This window comes from Phyllostomus discolor, chromosome 10 (assembly GCF_004126475.2).
Source record: "Phyllostomus discolor isolate MPI-MPIP mPhyDis1 chromosome 10, mPhyDis1.pri.v3, whole genome shotgun sequence".
Lineage (NCBI taxonomy): Eukaryota > Metazoa > Chordata > Mammalia > Chiroptera > Phyllostomidae > Phyllostomus > Phyllostomus discolor.
In genome coordinates, this window is record NC_040912.2 from 24,051,389 (window position 1) to 24,059,699 (window position 8,311).

Sequence of the window (8,311 nt, forward strand, 5' to 3'; positions counted from 1 at the left end):
TTTGTTTAGGATGGTTACTATTATTATAGTAAATTGTAACATTGTGTGTGTTTTTTAGAAATAATGCATGGATGGTGGTGTAAACCCTTGAATCTTAATGTTACCCTATCTTCTCTTTTCCTGAGATCCTAGGAATCATTTGTGTGCTGTCCAACTGAGTCAACACAAGAACGGGAAATGTGACAACTTCGGTTTGATTCTAAAGGGCAGACTTCACAAAGAATTTATATATTATTTTATACCTATATTATAATATTTTCCCCAGACCCTTTCCAATTTTATCCTTCTACCATAGAAACCTATAAAATATAATAGTAAGAAAATCATTGAAGGAGAGACAGAAAAGAGTGAGCTTTTGATGTTTCTCTTCAGGGCTCCATTTGAAGTCTTTCTCCTCTTGATTTGTACAAGTTCCACAGGCATTTGGAAATTCTAAGGTGGTGGCCCAGCGGAACTCTTTAACCCCTTCTCTGCCCTCTTCCAGTTCATGCCAGCTTTATATAAAAAACTAAATTAAATAAACTGTGCATAGCAGATAGGGGAATGGAGGTCGCTAACTTACTGTATCTCCACCACAAAATGAGCTGCAAATACAAAACTGTTCAGCTGAATGTGAGAGTCTCTGCTTTGAGGAAAAAAAGGCAGGAGATGAGGGATTCTCCAGTGTAAAGGGTTTTAAGCAGGAGGACAAAGGAAGCACAGAAAGTGTTTGGCCTCAGAGAACAAGTTATTCATCATTCAGGGTTCTGGCTAGAACAAAGAAAAAGACCTAGGTAGGTTTAAGAATCCTTTATGCCTCAAGCTGGCTTCCTAGAACAGTTCATCCTAATTTTGTGTGCATGTTAGACCTCTCCCATGGTGAACACTTGTTTTAAGTGTTATCAGTCACCCTAGTTAGGAATCACAAGGCTTTTCACCAATCTTGTAAGTGGAAACAATCTTTAGGGCAGGAGGAACTACACAACTGAAGTGACAGCGTCACCTTTTCAGGCTTATGAAGAGTTTTATATGTTTTACTTCTTTTTGGAATAATGGGGAATTGTGATGTTACTGTGTACGATCTTGTGTAACATGATAAATCTATTACCAACTTATGGATACATAAATTCTCCACTTTATACTTAAAAATAAATAAAAATCTGTGGGAAAAATTATCTTCAAATTAAAAGTGGCCAAAAATGAAGGAAAATAGGTACAATGTCAGGTCATAAACTTTAGAAAGTGGCAACTGAGGAAAGGGAAAGAAAATTTTGGTTATATAGTCCAGCCCCTAAATCCTAACACATTTTTTTTCTGTATGGCAGAAATAAACATAAATGCTGAAATTCTGAAAAATTTTACTAATGACCCAATTAGGAGAGAAACAGTCTTTTAAGACTTGGTGAAAAGCCTGGAAAAATACATGAAAGTAAAAAAGGAAATTAAGTAGACATTCCTATCTGGCTCTGACAAATCAGTGCCAAAAGTTCTTAGTGTTAGGAGAATTAGCTGAGACCCGTAGGAGTGAGATAAGACCTGCACAATGGGAGTGGGGCCTGGATATGAAACACGTTTTGCACCTCAGAGGATGAAATAAGTTTGGAAACCCAGAAAATGCTGAATGTCCTCCTAGCTGAATGCTCCCCCATCTCCATGCCCTGAGGCTTCAGCAAAGTAGACAAGGAGTAATAGTCAGCACTGCTATAAAAGTGTGGGGGAACCATGGAGTGTAGGAGGGACTAATTATCCCAGGTAAAGAAGGAAGTGTAGAAGACGATTCATTTGTACTACTTGAGAGAAAACAGGAGTTCTGAATCATGATGCCAATGTTTAAGTCACAGAAGGATGGAAAGAAAAACTGTGGAGCCCGTATCACTTATATTCCAACCCATAAGAAACTACCATAAGTTAGAGGCTTCAGATAACAAGCTTTTGTTTAATTCATAGTTGTGCAGCTTAGCAAATTGGCCTGTGGTCAGATAGGCAGTTCTGTCTTCAGCTGTGCTCAGACGTGAGTTTGTGGTCAGCTGCCAGACCATTGGGAGATTGACTGGTCTTTGATTGTTCAGCTGGGACTGCTTAGCTGACTCCATGTGGCCTCTCGTATCCCAGCAGGTTAGCCCAGTCTTGTTTGCATTATGTCTGGACAGAGGTGGAAGTGAAGAACCAGAAGTGTGTGAAGCTTCTTGAGGCCTAGTCTTTGAACAAAGGTACCATATTCATTTGACCAAAAAAAAGCCAAAGTCCTGTCAGAAGTTAAGGGGTGGGTAAATAGATTTTACCTCTTTCTGGGAAGAGCTGCCAAGTTATATTGATTGAAGCACTGATATGGGAGACTAGGCAAACACACTATAACAGAAAAGATGATAGATAAATGAGATGGACAGGCATAACAGTAGGACCCCGAATTCCGGAATTTATTAATGAAAAATTGTGTGTTTTTTCTTGCATGTTTTAACTGCAGTCACCTTCAAAGTACTCTCCATTTGATGCAAAACCTATTGAGATATTTTTTCCCACTGTTCGAAACAGTTTTGAACTTGTTAATTTTGATGCCTATTAGTGCTTCTGCTGTTTTTTGTTTCACCTTTTCTACATTGGCAAAACATTTCCCTTTGAGGAATTTTGTCACCTGGGAAACAAACAAACAAAAAAGGGCAAGATCAGGCGAATAGGGAGAGTGTGCATGGGGGTCATGTCATTATTGGTCAAAAACTGCTCAACACTCAGCATGGTGTGGGCAGTTGCACTCGTAAATCACCCATCATGAAATGGGCTGAAAGGGTCTTCAAAAAAATTCACTGAAGACTAACCCAGCCTCTCACAACAGTGCAAGCTGGCACACTGATACAGATGGGTTCTGAGAACACTCACTTAGTGGGGGAAGCCTATACTACAAGGGGCCCACCCTCCAGAAGATAATTCCATTTTGGGGGTCCCCACTTGTATAAATTCTGTAAAACAAGAACCCGATGTTAAACAATAGAGTGAGGAACAAAGTGAGATTGAAGAATAAAAGAAAGAAAATGAGTACAGCAATGGCAAACTCCATTATAGATCTGACAAATAAATTAGAAAAGGCCAAACTAGAATAAGTAGCTACAAGTAAATCACGGACATAGAGGAATGATGATCACAGTGACAGGAGAAGGCATGAAAAGCAAGCATATCAAAACAATTCTGGAGACAGTAACAGATATGGACCAAAAAAAAAAAAAAAGAATAATTGGCACTCTTGTAGTAGAGAAGTCAACAAGTGAACCAAAAAAATAAGCACAATGATAAAAGATAATTTCTGTGTATAATAGCTGCTTTCATTTTTCTCCAAGCATAGTCAATATCAGAAAACAATGGCCATCTCTAAAGAAGAACTGTGATCAAAGAAACATTATTTATATTGAGCTAAGTATTTATTTTCAAGTTAAAGCAATAGAAAAGCATCTCAAACATGGAAGAACTGAGGAGACATATTATAGAACCCCCAAATTATTTTAGGAAAAAAATAAATAAACTGAAATTCACCCCATCAAGAGATAAACCCAAGTAAAGAGGCTAGAAATAAAAAAATAACAATAAAATGACTGGTCATGACTGTTGAATCTGCTTAAATATGTACCATAATTAATTGGGAGAATTATTACAGAACAGAAAAACTATCTTGTAAATCTTGACAAAATAAAAAGTAGATATACCCTAAAATAATGTAAACATTAAAATAAAATATATAGTTATAATAATATAACTAACATATGAGTGTAATAGTATTAGTGCTTATCTTCATACCCTTTTTTTCTTGCTAACAACCTAACAGCAATGCTGTCTAAGTAGAAATACCCAAAAATAACATGTGATATCATTTAGAAGTTCTCTTCTAAATGAGATGAGGTTATAGAAATGAGGTTATAGAAATCTAAATGAGGTTATAGAAATCTTTAGGAACTAGTATTGAAGAAACATTAATCAGCCATTTCTTCAGTTTCTTTTTCCTCTATTAAAGTTTCATAGAATAAAATATATTTATCTGCAAAATAATAACATATATTGTTATATATTCTCAGCATCTTACATCTAATAATTTATTGTTTTTAAAAATTTATTTATTTTTAGGGAGAGGGGAATGGAAGGAGAAAGAACAGGAGAGAAAAATCAATATGTGGTTGCTTCTCACCCCCCTGCGCCCCACTGGGGACCTGGCCTGAAACCCAGGCCTGTGCCCTAGACCAGAAATCAAACCTGTGACCCTTGCTCAGTTCACTTGAGGTTTGGGGGATTTGTACTCAAGCAAACCAGTGCTCTTTATGTAACTACAGTAGGAAACCATTGTCATATACTGTTTTCTATCTCTGTGTTTAGTTATTTAGTTAGCTATTTTTATATGTATGTTTGTATGTATGTATGCATTGAGAGATATTTCAAGAATGAGATTTCCCAAGTTACTGAGTGTTGCTGGGTGGTGGCATTTCCTCCTTTAAAAAATGTCCTGACTTGCTTGGATTTATTCTTTTTATAACAAATACATATTGATTTTATTAGAAGCCAATACAGTTATGATTTTTATAAAACTGATATGGTTATTCTTTTCATATTGTGTGCAATTAGCAAACATACTTTTAGGTTTAATTTATGCAAAACTGTGATCTTGGCTCCTTGGTCCTGACCCTGCTTTTCCAGGGCTTCTTTATAATAAAATACATGCTGTGGCAATGACTGCAACATAAAACATGGGCTTCTTTTTTAAAAAATTGAGAAATAATTTAGATACAATAAAGCCAACCAGTCTTATACATTAGTTTTATGAATCCCAAAACATAACATTTCTTATTGCAAAGAATAATCTGCACAAATTTCCATTTAGTTCTGTCAAGGAGTGATGGTGAGATCCCTGTGGGGCCAGTGCAGGAGAAAAGAGAATCAAGGAGTGAGGGAGTGTTTACAACCCTAGATTATGCAGTGTGTTGACAGGAGTTTAATGGTCACCACACAATTTAGATTGGAACTGTTAGAGGTTTACAGGGAGAAAATGGGGCCATTAAGCGGTTTAGAACCACAAAATAGTTGCATTTATGCTTTGCATCTTAAAATAAGTGATGTTGTTTCCCTTCTTCTAGGCAAGCTGGCCCATGTAGAGTGGGCTATGGAATTACAGAGGACCCATATGTTAAATGTCTGTCTATGTTGCATTATGTGAATACACACGCACACACACACACGTGATTCTGATTTATCAGCAGGGCTCAATTAGAGAAGCAGAAACACTAGTACATGTATATACATAGGTAGTAAGGGACTTGTGTTTGTTATGGGGACTTGACCCTATATAATTTTTTGAGCTGGTTAAGCAATTACTTTAAGGTTCTTGTCTTCCTACTTTAGTTTGAACCTCAAAGTTCACAAGGCAGGAGTTGTGAGGGAAGATGGATGTAAAGTGGTAGAGATTAAGAGCGAGCAAAAACCTACAAACAGGAGTTGTAGTCCATACAGATGGACTGAAACCACTGCCAGGCCTCATTGTTTCTACCTTTGGTGGTGTGGAGGTACTGTGGAGCTGGAGCTCTTTGTCAGGGGTCTAAACACACACACTTGACCCAGAAATTAGAGAAGCTACGGGGTTATCCAGATGAAGGTGGAATACTTGCAGGCTTAGCTACTACTGCACACCAACTAGATGAGTGTGCTGATTGACAGTAATGTGTGTGATCTACACAATGGCGCTCTTCTTCACTTGGGCTGTCTTACCTCCCACAACAATCTCTGTGGTCCATCCTAATGGGAAACACTCAGGACAAGGATTTCTTGGAAATGTAGATCAGCTTAGCCAAGTTGATAGAATGCATAGCTATCACACGAATGGGATTGCTATTTACGACAAGCAGAGAAATTTCACTTGAGTTATTTGTAATCTAAATTAATCACCCACCTAAAGCATTAAGTTCATCCAGTGATCCTGCTTTCTGTTTTCAAAATAAATGATGTACCTGAAGCCTATTTTCTCTGCATAATTATTTGAGTTGCTGGATTTTGAGCTTCCCTGGAAAGTGTCTGTATCATGTGAAAATTACCATATGAATGAGGTCATGATTGTGCTCCTCTCCCACATCAGTTAACATTGTGTGCACAGAATGTAGACCATGCTTGGCTTTCTAATATCTAAAAGGTGTAAAAATACTGATACATAATCTTTGAAGTATGTGGGAATCATGACTGGATAATATCATATAAAAATAAAAGGAGAAGAATGATGGATGAGTGTTCTCTTTTTTCTTTCTCTGTGATAACGTTAAGTCTAAGTGAAGACACAGGTAGTCCTTTCATTTGCTCCAGTTTCTTTTAATTCAAATAAAGTTTAAAAGTCACCCTTGAATATTCAAAATGCCCACTCTCATCAATAACTCTACTCATAAAGGAAACACCATGCTAACATTTATTGCATAGTTTCTTTTGAATAATTTTTTATTATTTATATAACATATAACATGATACTTTCACTTCATATCCTCTTAGCTGATTTCTCATATATCATCACCCTTCCAGCTTTCTCTGTTTATACCATTCTTGTTCAAATTGAACCTCATCTGTTCTGAATAATTTCAACCTTTACTTATGAAAGGCTTTGGTAAGGCTTGTTTGCTTTTCTATATGAGAAAATTGTTGGTGGCCTGAAAAGTCTAGAAGTGATTGATTTATGAAGTGCCTATTCAAGATAGCAGGTCTCTGTCTCAATGGTGCAGTTAGCTATTTTAAAACACATTTAAAAAGTAGAGATTAATATAAAAGGATGACGATGCATAGTCAATTAAATTTAAGCAAAGGCAGCATTCTTGAAATTAGAATCTTACTTGTGTGGTAAGGAAGAGTCAAGTTGCCTAAAATGGATTATCAGCGCTGAATTCACACCCTCACTTCCTGCTGAAACAAGATTTTTACTTTATTTGCATAATCATTTCACCTTATTGCATGAAAATTTTAAGTGATCCACAAAAGTATAGTCATTACAAAGGAACATAATAAATAATGGTGGGAATGAACAATATGAAAAGGCCACAACAAAATAATAAAGGGTAGAATAAGATTAGTACGTGGAAATGTACACACAGAATTTCATATTATTGCAAAAACTAATGAATAAAGTCAACTGATCAGTTACGTGCTTAATCTAGTCCATAAAAAAAGATATCCTGTTTGCATCTATGCCACAGAGATGTGGAAGACTTATAGTGGAATGTTCAATTTATAGATACGTGTTGGAGTAATGTGTGATACCTTCTTTGAGCATCAGGAATTGGTTAACTTCTTATTTCAGGACTAAGTCCACAGATGAATAGAGCATATGCATGCCCTTGTAACTCCCAGGGTGGATGGCTTTCACTCTGTGCTTAGCCACTCCAGGATACTCACTGAAGTAAGGAGCCCTGTTCTCAAGCCAGTGCTCTGTACACAATGAACTCTCAGATGTTTAGAGAGTGATAGACTGACAGGGAATGGAATGAGAGCCCTAAACTAAAGGTGAGATTATGATTACACTTCTGCTTAAAATCCCAATTTTAGAATTTTTTTAAACACAGTGTACATTTTATGTGATCCAGGTTAATGGGTTATTGTTGGTTGAGAGGAGAGAAGGGACATAATTGAATGAGAAGCTAATTAATAGTCTTTTACCATGCAAAGAAAAGCTTAACTGTTCAAGTCAAGAGGCAGTATTCAGACATAACTTCCTCTCCATGTGGCAGTATAAGCTAGTCATAAAGTTCCTGCCTGGGGAGAAATGTGCAACATTTTGAGGGTTGGCATGGCCAGGAGCAATGGAGGTGTCCTCCTTCCCTCTAAGGGTAACTCCCAGAAATTGTAGATGGCACTTTCCAGAAATGTTATGACATTTCTACTTATGTTCCATTGGCCTGACCTTAGTAACATGACCACATCTAACTTCAAGGAATGCTGGGAAATATAGTCTTGATTCTAGGTAGCCATATGCCCTGCTAAAAATTAGGGATTTTTACTAAGGGAAAGAGATAATGAGTATTTGAAAACTACTAGTTGCCTCTGTCACAGGGGATAAAGTCAAGAATTTGGCTTTGACTTTGTTACATTTGAAATGCCAGTTATGTAGAGAGAAGAAGTGTAATTGGATATTTAATTAAGGAAAAGATGGGCCTGGAGATTTGTGAGTTACCACATGTAGATGTTATTTAAAACCATGATAGTAAATGGGATTAACTAGAGAATAAGTTTATAGATAGTAGAGGAACCAGGACTGCTGAGAAGTGGATCACTCCAATAGGTAGAGGCTGAGGAGAAGAGAGGTATCCACACCATGGGATTAAAGAGAGTGATA